Consider the following 14,003-nt stretch of genomic DNA (forward strand, 5'->3'; position numbering starts at 1 on the left):
AGCATTCTCTGTTACCAGCAGATCCATGTGATTAGCCCCTTGTACTAGTACTGAGCCTCACTGGAGCACCCACACAAGGACAAAGCTTTAATGCAAACTCTTCCACACACCTCCTCCCACCAATAAGGGCTGGTCTACATTAGAAAATTAGATTGACCCATATATGTCACTCAGGGGTGTGAAAAATCCACACTGAGCGACATAGTTAAGCCAATCTAAATTCCTGTGTAGACAGTGCTAGGTTGACAGAATTCTCTCGACCTAGCTACCGTTTCTCGGGGAGGTGGATTTACGATTCTCCTGTTGCTGTAGTAGGTGTGTACACTACCGTGGTGCAGGTGCAGCTATGCTGCTGTAGAGTTTTAAGTGTAGATATAGGCTAAATCTCAATCCCAGAGGGACTGCCACTAGGGAGAAAAACACAATTCAGTCTCCACTGACTCATTCTTTGGCATCTCTGCCGGATTTTCATAGCCGGAAGGGGACGCTATGATCACCTAGTCTGCTCTATGTAACACAGGGCACAGAACTTCCCTGAATTAATTCCTGTTTGAAATAGAGCAGATTTTTGGAAAAACATCCAATCTTGATTTTAAAAGTTGTCAGTGATGGGGATCCACCACAACTTTTTATAAATTCTTCCAATTATTAATTACTCTTAAAAATTTGCACCATTTTTTCAGTTAATTTGTTTTGCTTCATCTACCAACCATTGAATCATGCTATACTTTTCTCTGCTAGATTGAAGAGTCCTCTATTATAAAATTTTTGTACCCCCTGTAGGTACTTATGAACTGTGATCTAGTCACCCCTTAACTTTCTCTTTGTTAAACTAAATAGATTCAGTGTGAGTCTATCACTAGAAAGCAGGTTTTTCTAGTCCTTTAATCGTTCTTGTGGCTCTTCTCTGAACCCTTTCCAATTTATCAACATCGTTCTTGAACTGTGGACACCAGAACTGGACGCAGGATTCCAGCAGTGGTCACACCAGTGACTGACACAGAAAAAACATAACCTCTTCACTTCAACTCATGATTCGCATTTATACATCCAAGGATCTCATTAGCCCTTTAGGCCACTCCAACACACTGGGACCTCACATTCAGATTATCCACCATGATCCCCAAGTTCTTTTCAGTCACTACTTCCCAGGATAGAATATCCCATCCTGTAAGTATGGACTACAGTCTTTGTTCCTACATTTATTACCTTGCATTTTATGTACTGAAATGTGTATTATTTACTTATGACAGGGGCGCTCCCCTCCCCACCGAAACTGGCCTCAACTTGTTTCACAATGACCAGAAATTTTAGAACATACCCCGGTACTTGACTCTCCCACATCCTGCCAATGTAAGACGGACTCCCCCACGCCCAGCTGCCCTCTCTTCCTGAACCTTCCCCCCGAGTGTCCCGTCCCAGCTGTCTGCCTCTGCCCCCCAGCTGTCTGTCACACTCTTCCTGCCCCTTCTTCTCTGGGTCTCCCCCGAGCCATACGCCTCCCTCTTCCTGCCCTTTTCCCCTGGTGTCCCTCCCAGCTGTCTGCCCCTCCCCCCTCAGAGTGCCCCCCAGCTGTCTGTCTCTGCCCCCCTCTTCCTGCTCTGCAGACCCTGCCAAAAATGCACAGTCCCCCCCAGGGGTCTGCCCCCTCCTCCTGCCCTTCCCCCCAGCTGTCTGTCTCTGCCCCTCTCTTCCCTGGGGTCCCCTCCAGCTGCCTGCTCCTTTCCCCTCAGAGTCCCCCCCGGCTGTCTGTCTCTGCCCCCCTCTTCCTGCCCCTTCCCTCCTGGAGTCCCCCCCAGATATCTGCCCCTGCCCCCCCTCCTGCCCTTCCCCCCCCAGTTGTCTGTCTCTGCCCCCCTCTTCCTGCTCTGCAGACCCTGCCAAAAATGCACAGTCCCCCCCAGGTGTCTGCCCCCTCCTCCTGTCCTTCCCCCCCCAGCTGTCTGTCTCTGCCCCTCTCTTCCCTGGGGTCCCCTCCAGCTGCCTGCTCCTTTCCCCTCAGAGTCCCCCCCGGCTGTCTGTCTCTGCCCCCCTCTTCCTGCCCCTTCCCTCCTGGAGTCCCCCCCAGATATCTGCCCCCGCCCCCCTCCTCCTGCCCTTCCCCCCCCCCCGGCTGTCTTTCTCTGCCCCCTTTTCCTGCCCCTTCCCCCGGGTCGCCCCCCACTCCATGCCCCTCCCTCTCTGGGATCTCCCCAAGTGCCTGCCCCACCCTCTCTGGCAGCCCGCTCCCGCCCCCGCGACTCCCGCCCCTGGCTGCCTGCCCCGCCCCCAACGTGCACAGAGCGCGCGGGGCCCGGGTCTCCACCCGCGGCCATAGAGAGACGGCCAGCGTGCCTGCCCCCGTGGCGCCGCTCTGTGCCGCCGAGAGCCCCGCGTCTCTATGGCCGCGGGCGAAGGCTGCGCTCTGTGATTGGAGCCCCGGGAGCGGACGGTCCTCCGGGAACCATGGAGCTGCTGCCTAGAGCGCCCCCTAAGCGCGAGTCGAGGGACGGGCGGGCTCCTCCCGAGCCCCGCTCCGGGTAAGGGCGGGGGGTGCCGGGCGTGGGTCGGAGGCTGCTGCCTCACAGGGCATCCAACGGGTGGGATGGCGGGGGGCGCCGTTAAGCGCCCCCTCAGGGGTCGGGGGGGGGAGGGGTGCTACTGCCCCCCCCCAGGGTCGGAGGGGGGGAAGGTCTGGGGGGGGAGGGGTGCTGCTGCCCCTCCCGGGGTTGGAGGGGGAAGCTGCTGCCCCCAGGGGTTGGAGGGATGGGGGGAGGGGTGCTGCTGCCCCCGCCCCCCGGGGTCGGAGGGGGGGAAGGTCTGGGGGGGGCGTGATGCTGCTGCCCCCCCCCCCCCGGGGGGGGCGGGGGGGTAGGTGTGGGGGGGGGGGGTGCTGCTGCCCCCCCCGGGGTCGGAGGGGGAAAGGTCTGGGGGGGAGGGGTGCTGCTGCCCCCCCAGGGGTTGGAGGGGGAAGCTGCTGCCCCCAGGGGTTGGAGGGATGGGGGGAGGGGTGCTGCTGCCCCCCCCGGGGTCGGAGGGGGGGAAGGTCTGGGGGGGGAGTGGTGCTGCTGCCCCCCCCCCCCCCGGGGACGGAGGGGAGTTGTGAGGGGAGGGGGGGGCTGGTTTCCTAAATCACAGGGATCAGGGCTGCTGCCCCTCTGCTTTTAGCCACATCCCAACCCCTACTCCCTGTTACCTTAGTCCCCGCCCCCTGGGCCAGATGAACCTTTTGTGGGCCTGGTGCCAAACATATTTGTGGGCCCCCATGGTGTGTGCAGGGGGGTTAGTCCTGCTCCGCCCAGTCCAGTGTCAGGGCACTATTTACAAACTGGCAGTTGCCAGACACACAATGGCTCGCTCTGTCCTGTACTTCCAGCGTGCCCCTTCCCCTCAGGGGTGGGTCCATGCCATGTCACACAGCCCCCCCCCCCAGCACCATAACACTCCCCCGACTCCCTATGGCCAGAGCTCCCCCAGACTTGTTATGGCAGCGCCACCCCCTGCAGACCCTACCAGAAATGCACATCACCCTGCACAACACTGTCACTGCCCAGTGCCCCCCCCCCCCGCCTACAGCCCCACCACAACCACCCATCACCCCCACTCCCTAGTACCCCAGCACACACAGATCTTCTCCTCTCCCTCCCAGCCCAGCATCCCCCACAAGGCCCTCCAGAGACCCACTCCCCCATACCCTGCCTCCCAGCCACACTCACCAACCCTGCTGGGAGGCGACTACGTCTGCTAGGCTGAGCCGGCAGCGCAGCAAGGGCTGGTCCCAGGGCAGGGAATCACTCCAGTCCCTCAGGAGTGGTGCGATCAGCCAGGCCAGAGCCTGCCCCAGCCGGGCTCCCTTAGGACCCACTTGCCTGGAGGGGCCCAGCCAAGCCCCCCACACTGTGTCCCCCGCAAGTGGCCAAGACTGGTCAAGCTTCTGCACCAGTCCCAGGCATCTCAGATCTGGGGAGACAGGCAGGGCCTCACCGGTGGAGGGGAAGCAGAGGCTGCCCGGAGCTGGAGGCCAGGAGGCAGAGAGAAGCTGATGGGTGGGGCCAGGGGGTGGAGAGGAGCCCTTGCCTGGCCAGCGGGCAGGCCGAAAGGAATAAGTGGTGGTGGTGGGGGAGCCAGCGGGGTCTCGGGGTGCAGTGCAAGTGGAGCTGGCCAGGGCCCCTTCTGAGCATGGGCCCAGCTCCATAGCACCACTGGCGTCATTGTAAACCCGGTACTGCCCCTGCATCTTCCAATCTGCTGGGACTCCTCCACTCGAAACCCCAGCATATGTGGTGCTTCCATCTGCTGATTTCCACCTCCTGCTTCCCTGCCCTTATCCTGGTGCCCTCAGTTACGACTGTGAGGCCAGCGTCGGGCTCTGCATATTGTCTGCTCCAAGGGTGCCCTGATAGCAGGCTGCTGCTGCTCCTTGCTCAGTCACATCGCTGACATCACAAGCCTTTGAAGGCCCAGAGTAACTCTTTGAGCTCCTGACAGTTCTGTTTGGGTGCACCTGCCTCACGCCAGCCCCATCTCAAGGCACTGCAGGCTCAGACAATATGGGCATGATAAACTAGCAGCCCTAAATGTCCCCTGCATGACCAGCTCCCACTTGAGTCTGAATGGCTGCATTGGAGCCAACCCAAGCTTTAAAAACTGTTAGCCTTAGCCCTTCTGTAGACTGCCTCACAAAGTTGTGGGGAGCTGAGTTTAGTGCTAGCGAAGCCCAGGTGGAAGGGGCTATGGAAAGGCTACTGGTAAGTATTACTGACACCTAGAGACTGTGGTGTTGGATGCAGTAGAAAATGTGTGTGTGTGTGAGAGAGAGACACACACACACACTATTATTAAAGTAATTTGCTTCCCCAGAAAGGATTTCAACCTGGCCTCTGCCTGTAAAGGGAGTTCTGGAGAACGGGCTGCTTTGCAAACCCTTTGCCACAGTCTCGTTCAAGGGAAAGAGAACTCCTGAGGAATTAATGGAGCCCTTTATGGTTCACTGGAAAATATGACCATGTGTCCCAAGACTGTGCCCCTTAAGTTCGCCAGATAATCCAAGGTTCCATTTCCTCCCATTTGGTGCTTTGAGTCCCCACTTCCTTTCTAAGCAAAGGGCGCCTATTATGGAAGCATCCTGCCAGAGATGAACTCGATGCGTCCATTACGTCTGTCGCCAAGAAAACCATCCCAGGCTTTTGCTCACTCATAGCTAGATCCAACTCCCAGACTCTACCCATGTTGAAAGGGCCAGTGTGTCACCTCCTTGCACTTTTTCCCTTCCAACCCATGATGCGTTTATAATACCCATCTGTCACCTACTTAATAGAGGGGAAGGTCATTTCCTTTTGGCCTTTTCTCCCTGGGATTTCTTTTCCCCCCTTCATTTTATTTATTTTTTATTTATGACTTTATTGAAAAGCTGCACCACCCCTAGAGAGAGATGATGTGGCTAACCTCGCTCCAACAGAAGCACAGAGCTTTATAGGTTGGTCTCATGGGGGGTTCCATATGGCAGGGCAGGTCATTCATACTAAGTGTACTTTCCATTCTGCTCCAGCACTGAGTTTCACGTTACTCACTTTGTTTTAACTTTAGCTGAACTCCTGGAAAGTTTCTTTTTAAAGGTTTCGTGTGTGTGCGTGCATGTAGAAGGGGTATTTTCTGAACACGGCCCCTAGAGAGACCTTGCTTGTGAAATGAAACGGGCTGCAGGAGCAGGTTTGCTTCCCCTTGTTCTGGCTGAGGTATGGCTTTAATTTACAAGTCAAGAGTAGGCTTTAGGCTTTGGTCGTATTCACAGTATTCCTAACAAGGGGCGGTTGCACTGGGCAAATTTAAAGGGACAGTGGCAGAGCAGTTGGGTCCAACGTTTAGTTAAAGTTTTACTGAACTATAAAATTTTCGTGAATTATTTTTAAAATAAATCTTAGTACAAGAGTTTCGGGTTGTTTTTGTTTGCACTCAGACATCCCCCTGCATGATCCTAGGAGGTGTTGAGGGCCTATTCATCTTGTGTAACGCATCTTTCAATCTGTTACACTTCCTTCTCCATTTCTGGTCCACAGGGTTTAGGAGTCTGTTACAGCTGGCAGCTACAGGAGTTAGTCAAGATGTGTAGTCGCTTGTGTGTTAGCTCTCTAGGTCCTGGATTGGGTCCCTGCTGAGAACCTAGGTGACAGTTGATACACCGGTGCCTATCAGATTCAGCCAAGATGGTAAGGGATGCAACCCCATGCTTTTGGGGTTGCTAAGCCTCTGACTGCTAGATGCTGGGATGGGGGGAACGAGATGGATCACTTGATAATTGCCCTGTTCTAGTGTCATTCCTGTTGAAGTATCTGGCACTGGCCACTGTAGGAAGACAGGATACTGGGCTAGGCTAGATGGAGCATTGTTCTGGCCATTTTTATCTTCTTGTTTCCATTGACTTCAGTGGGTACAGATTTGCAATTTTTAGAAACATAGGAAATACCAGACTGTAGCACATCTGAGGTCATGGTAGTCCTGTATTCTGTCTCTGACAATGGCCAGTGCTAGATGCTTCAGAGGAGGTGCAAGAACCTTGCAGTATGCAGATGTGGGATAATCTGCCCTTCACATTAGATCTCATCCTGGTCTCTAATACTTAGAAATTGGCTTATGCCCTGAAGCATGAGAACTGGTATCTCGTCTACAATTCTGTTATAATTAATTATGCCTCTGAATATTCTTGATAGCCATATAAATATCCAATCCCAATTTTAAGAAATGTAAATGTCTAATATAACTATAAATGTCCAGTGCCCAGTTCTGAGAATTGCCAAACATGACAGAAAAAAATGTTGAATAACAATTGAGTGGCAAATGGATTTTTGCTTAACATTTTGATTTCTTTGAAGGTCTTTCCCTCCCCTCCCCAAAATATAAAGATTTTCTATTGATTCTAGACAGAAATGAAAATGTTCATCTATGATAGATGACCTGTCATCATCTGACAGGTCAGATTCTCATTTATGGCATCTTTCATGCTTATTGAAAAGCTCTGCGTTGCAGGTTTTCTATGCCAGCCTAAAATCAATAAACTTTTGAATGGATATGAAAAGGATTGTGGTAGAAGGGGTTTGTTTTCTTTCTTTTTAAAAGCAATTTATATGTATTTTAGTATTTTCAAATTGTAGTTATATCTGAATAATGATTTAAAAAAAATAATGTCCTAGTGAGGTTCCATTCTTATTTCCTCTCAATGATTTCTCAGCAAGATTACCAAATTTATCAAACTCAAAAGATGATTTTTCTAACTGCCAGCCCTGCAAACTGCACCAAAGATGTGAAAATTGCAATTCTTTATTTGTGTTGTAGTAGAATGTAGAGGCCCCAGCCCCATTCTACTACACAGTGTACCAGCATAGAGCAAAGAGATGGATGGTCCCTACCCTGAAGAGTTTACTTAAGCTGTGATCTGATCTTTTCTGAGCTAAAGCATATCTAATTACCCTTGACTGAAGTACCTAGATGCAACTGAAGGCTTCAGTAACAAAAATTTTGCAGTCAGAACTTAGCTACTGAGTCTGTTAAAGATGCGCAAGACCAGATCCTCCCATAGATGTGGTGGCTCTGCGGGGTTAACTATAATGACTGGAAGGCAGATTGAGCACAGATATAGAGTTGAAGCTATTAGAGGAGGAAGAGACCTATGAAATCATATCTCGTCTGTTTCAACCCCTCTTCTACTTGGCCAAACACAGGATAGTTCCCTGCAGCAACTCTCTGACGCTATGTCCAGTTCTATTTTAAACGACCCAAGCGACAAAACTTCCACCACTTCCCTGGGGAGACTATTCCACAATTACAGCATTAGAAAAATATTTCTAAATTTCTCTTTGCTATGTTGAATGGGGCCCCATTTTAAGTCACTTTTCTGAGTAAGCTTAAGATACTCTGTTTGATTTACCCCACCTTTCTGGTTCTATATCCAGTGCTCATTTTGAACCTTCTGCCACCATCCATTCACAAATTAGCACATTTTGAGCAGTTGGGAGTGATTTCCACAGCAGTGGATTTTGATGTAACCAACAGAAATGATCCTTGTGCAGAACTGCTGGGAGACACTATGGAGTAAAAACAGGGAACAGGAAGGAGAGGGAAGTTCTCTGAAGCTTCATTCATAATATGATCAACGTAGAGATTGGTTCAAAGCAGAACTCTCTGATCAGGACAACCCTGGACTCCGGGGAGGTTTAGCTCTGGACCCAGGCTTCATATTGAGCCGTCCTTGCCATTATTGCTTGATCCAGTCCAAGGGATAGAGAGACCCTATGTGGTGACACTAGGCACCAAAGGCTATATTAATCATTGTGAGAGCTAGAGTACTACAGGGTATGCACGCCTGTGTCAAGCAGCCTTGATAAAGAATACTCTTTATATCTGTCAGAACGGATTTCTATTTCTTATCTTCAGTGGGAGATAAATACCTGTTTTAATACTAACCTCCAAACCCTGTTTTGTGGATAAACAGGGAACTTCAGTCACCAGGAGTGTTAATCCTGTACCTTTCACCAAGACTAAATGTATTTAAAAATGGAATTGATTGCCATTTCTGCCTGGGATCAAATGTGATTAGGACACTGGTTTTTCAGTAAAAAGTCTGCAGTGCAAAGAGGTACTGTGTTCGGTCATGAGGATGACTGATAGCAGCGTGCATGGTCTGTGTGAATAAGACTGCAAAGTTCTTGGGGCAGGTATGTTTACAGAGCACTGAGCTCACACAGACATCACTCAAATTATACATAATTAACAAATTAACGTGAAATTCAAGTAAGATATCATTGAACATATCCATAAAGAATCTCAGAAACATTAAGGAATATGACCTCTACAAGCTAAGATTATATAAACAATTCTGACACCAACCTGAACGTTCAGTTCACTCACGCAGACCATTCTCAAAGACCAGCATCCAAACAACCTTAACTGTTACTGTTTCAGGGCCTGATCCAGCTTCCTGTAAAGACAATGGTAGTCTTTCTTCTGCCTTTATTGGAAGCTGGATCAGGCTTTTATGCCCTTTCAGCCTTATAAATCTGGATAATTTAGTATATTTGTTCTGAAATATGTTGGATGGATATGGCATCAGCAGTTCCTCTTTCAATGTAATGAACACAGTTTTATGATCTGGCATAAGAATGATGTTTAGTCTACGTTCATACATAGCTTTTCCTCTAACAATATTTGTCTAATTACGCATGCATGGAATTATTGTGCTCAGTAGGAAAAGATTACTATTTTTATGTGCTTATACACGATGGCGATGGGCTAGATAGAGCAATTGGAGATAAACAGAAATGCTGTTCAGGTACTCTTGAATTATTAAAGGATCTGATTTTGTGGATTGTGAATGGTTGCATGAAAGACAAAATTTAAGATGAACATTTAAGATAAAATCTGTGATGACCAGAAAAGTTGCCCTTGTGAGATAACCAGCATCTTGGACAATACCAGGGATTAAGTTGGGAACTCTGGTGTTGAGAGCGTCTGTCATTCTCTAGCACAGATGTTCTCAAACTGTGGGCTGTGGACCACCAGTGGTCCGCCATCTCCATTCAGGTGGTCCACTGATAGTTCCCTCTAAGGTGCACGCCTGGGTGGCCATACGAGACAATGAAGGGGGCCACCCACCTAATTAGTGGAGCCGTGCAGGCGTGCCTCCACTAATTAGGTGCCTGGACCCTGGAGAAGATGCACATGTAAGGTGAGGTGGTGGCCTTGGGAGAATAGGGGCTAGGTGGGAGGGGGCAGTGGGGTGAAAAGCTGGGGAGGAGGGAATTTGGGATGTGCAGGGCTACGGCGGCCAGAGAAAGGTGACTTTCTCCAGCTCCAGGGCTGTGGCTGCCAGGGAGAGAGAGCCCTCCTTCCCAGCCACAGCTCTGTGGCTGCTGTGGTGGGGGAGAGACCCCTCCTCACCTTCCCAGCCCCAGCTCAGGGGCTGCTGCGGAGAGAGAGAGACCCAGGGCCGGTGCAACCACTAGGCGAACTAGGCGGTCGCCTAGGGTGCCAAGTGGTTGGGGGTGCCAAAAAGTGGAGGCACCGGAGAGCCGGAGTATTGGCTTGCGTAGGCAGCGAGGCCCAGCCATGGGGGAGCTGGTGAGGTGCAGGGAGGCAGCAGCGCTGCAAAGGCGGCAGCGCCACTAGCGGGGAGCAGCTGCGCCCCCTGCCTCTCCTGCCCAGGCTGCGTCCCGGCACCCCCCGCCCCGGACTCCTGCAGGCTGCAGCAGATGCATGCCGGCGGTGGCCCCCGTGCGCCCCCCCCCCCCGGCTCCCCTCTTGCCATGCTCAGGCTCTGCGGCTCCCGGGCATGTCGCCGCCGCTGCCCCTCTCGGAGCTCCCCCCCCCGCCTCAGCACTCTGCGGGGGAGGGGCTGTGTGCGTGGCAGTGGGTAGCGTGTTTTGCCTCCACGTGGAGCCAGTGTCTGATGGGCATGGTAAGGGGAGTCCCGGGGGGCAGTCAGGGAGAATGGGGGGGGTTGGATGGGTCAGGAGTTCTGAGGGGGGGCCTGTCAGGGGCGGGCGTTTGGAGAGGGATTGGAGCAGTCAGGGGACAGGGAGCAGGGTGGGTTGGATGGGTCGGGAGTTCTGGGGGTCCTGTCAGGGGTCGGGGAGTCCCGGGGGTCTGTCTGGGGGCGGATAAGGGTAGGGGCAGTCAGAGGACAGATAGGGGGTAGGGTCTTAGGGGGGCAGTTAGGGTTGGGGGGGTCTCAGGAGGGGGCAGTTAGGGACAAGGAACAGGGGAGTTGGGGGATCTGAGGGAGGCAGTCGGGGTGGGAAGTGGGAGGGAGTGGATGGGGGCAGGGCTCTCCCCCCGTCCTCTTTTTTGATTGTTGAAATATGGTAACCCTAGGCGAGGGGGGCGCATGGGGGCCGCTGCCTGCGTGCATCTGCTGCAGCCTGCAGGAGCCCTGGGGGTGGGGGCGCGGCTGCTCCCCGCTAGCGGCGCCGCCACCTTTGCAGGGCTGCTGCCCCCCTGCACCGCGCCGGCTCCTCCATGGCTGGGGCTCACCACTGCCGCAAGCGGGACACTCTGGCTCTCCGGTGCCTCTGGAAGGCGGCTCCTCCCTGCCGAGCTGCTGCAGCGGCCCAAGCCTGGCAAAGCCAGTGAGTAGACTCGGGGTGGGGTGGGGTGGGGAGGGCTCGCGGGAGGGCTGTGCACACTCCAGGGGAGTTCAGGGGGCAGGGAGGGAGGAACCTGGTCTGGGGAGCAGCCTCTGGGCAGGCTGGCCCCTGGGGTCTATAAAGGCTCGGGTTTTGCTCCTTAATGAATTGATGTGCGGAGGGCGGCGCAAGGTGGAAGTTTCGCCTAGGGTGCAAAATATCCTTGCACCAGCCCTGGAGAGACTCCCCCCCCCTTCCCAGCCCATCACAATAGAAAGGTAAGACTACTGTTATTAAAATATGAGTTGTGTTCTTTTATTTGTAGAACAAAAAAATTAATAGTTAATTTTTTTTATATAGCGCTTTTATCCAAAGCACTTTACAATAGTTAGCTAATGGTACAAACAACATTTGGAAAGATCATGAAGTGGTCCACCGAGACCCTCAGCAATTTTTCAAACGGTCTATGAAAAAAAAGTTTGAGAACCTCTGCTCTAGCGCTTAAGCTGAAGAGCCAGCTTCTGTAGCTGGGGCTAGAACAGACTCTCATCCTGTGCAGGGGACCCACTGACATTGTATGTAGTTTTTGATTGTGTTGCATCACGTCTTTGTGTCATGAGTTTGTAACCGTGTGGCTATGGAGTTGCCATGCTTATGGCTTTAAGCTACATATTGCTGAATGTGGAATAGAATAGAATAGGCAATCTTTTGCTCCAGATTCCCATACCGCTTGAAATAAAAGGGATTCTCGTTAGCGGTCACTGAAAGTTGAGTTTATATCCTCTTTGTAAGCTCCAACAACTGAAAAACAATACAATCACAAGCACTTAGCTAGGTCTAATTCCATCCAGCAGGGGGCAGTAGGGCATGTTTACACACACACACGTCTGAATAGAGCTTTAAAAATAGTTGCTTTTAGGGATGGATGTGCAAGGCCTTTGGCAATGGAAGGTTGCAAGTGGGTCTTGTTTTGAAGATAAACCTAGCTTCCTCTTTCCCTGTGCACCAGTTTCCTAGGTACGCCTTCCTCCCTCACTCCATCCAGGTTCCCCACGCATCCACATGCTGCCAAACAGCTCAGTGCCTCAGTTTCCCCTTTTCTACTGTGGTGTAATATTAGTTCTCTGTCTCCCAGGGTATTAATTAGGGACTGATTCTGCAGCCATTGGAAAAGGCAAAATGTTATATAACTGTTGTTACCAGTGGAACTGTTACAACAGCTCAGGATCAAGCACTTTTTTGCATTGTGTGAAACGGATTCAAGTCCCTACCCCTGCTAGCATGCAAAGTTCCAAATTGCTTGGTTGAAATTTGAGTTTCCGCCACAAATGCAGTTAAAGTGCATGAGGCCTACTCGGCTCTGTTTCTACTTTTGAACTAATAAAATTTGCAGGGGAAAAGAGTGGGTTTGAACCCTTTCCAAAGCAGGTCAATTATCCCTGTGTAAACAGGTTTTTTATTTATATTGACCTACTTACAATTTGCATTTTAATTACCATAATCGTTTCCCATAAAAGAATACATTGAAAGACCAACTCAAAGGAATCCAGTGCAGGTTTCCAGTCTAGTCCCCGAACCCTTTTTGAGAAAGTCAGCAGGAGAATGCAAAGCATCCCTGTCCCAGGATACAATTCCTGGATTTCCAGATACTAAAATGTTCTTAATTTCCTCTTTTTAAGAGACATGTTCTGTTCTGGTCTTGGTTACAGAGGGCTAGTATGAGTCTACGTGCCACTTAAGACCTAATTTAAGGATTTAAGAGGAATTTATGCCATGCATAGGCCTTGCACGTAGTCTTTCCCTTTGCAGGAGGGTGAATTTCAACCTATGAGTTAAGAGGAGCCCACAGACAACTTTTAAATAGGTTACAAGAACGTAAACAAAATCTTCTGACCTGAGGGGTTGCCATGTACAAAATTTTCTAAAAGTGGGGTTTCCACATTCAAAGAGTTAGAGCCATCATCCCATAACTCCATTTTTACATTAGTGTGACTCTACTGTGGAGTTACACTAGTAAAAATGGAGTCCGGCATTTTAAAATGTGCCTCTGACACCTTTGCTGTCCCTGTGCTCCTGCTGGGGATTTTCCATGCTCCAATCCTTCCACCATAGCACAAGTACAAGGGGACATGCAGGGACACTGGAAGGTGGCAAATACAAAACAGACAGAAAGAAACACTTTTTCACTCAACGTGTAATTCGACTGTGGAACTCATTGCCACAAGGTGTGATTGAGGCCAAGAATTTAGTAAGATTTAAAGTTGGATTGTATGTTTCTATGGATAACAAGACTATCCAGAGTTATAATGGTTAATGCTGAAAAGAGTTTTTGAAGGAATATAAAATCTCACTCTTTAGTCTTTAAATTAATCTCTGATAGGGATTAGGATGAAACCTTCATGTCTCTGTGGGGTTCTTGCACCTTCCTCTGAAGCAGCTGATGCTGGCCACTGTCAGAGACAGGTTACTGGATGAGATGGGCAATTCTATTCTGTTCTGAATAGGTTTTTATTCCGTGCTCATCCCTGTAGTATCTGGGGCCCATATTGTCAAAGATATTTGGTTAGGTGCCTAAATACCTTTGAGGATTTGGGCCTGAGACCCTACAGGTCTGAGCCAGTATGTCAGTTCCAACATACCTGAGGAATGGAACAGCCAGACTGATATTTGAGGGAAAGGGTGTGTGCGTGGAGGAAAAGGTGATCCATAAAATAAGATGGCATTGCCTGGGAAGGGAATATGGCCACTGTGGCTGAGGAGTGTATTGACTGATTGATTATATGTGCCAGGGGAGCCTACGTTGGCCAGGTTCTGTTGGAGGCCTACCTGGAAAGCAAAGCTGCCCTCCCCTAGTGGAAATCCCATGGAAGTTGATGGTATGAGCACTGCAGGAGTGAATTCTCATTTGGG

Source organism: Mauremys mutica, chromosome 5 (assembly GCF_020497125.1).
Source record: "Mauremys mutica isolate MM-2020 ecotype Southern chromosome 5, ASM2049712v1, whole genome shotgun sequence".
NCBI classification, from domain to species: Eukaryota; Metazoa; Chordata; order Testudines; family Geoemydidae; genus Mauremys; species Mauremys mutica.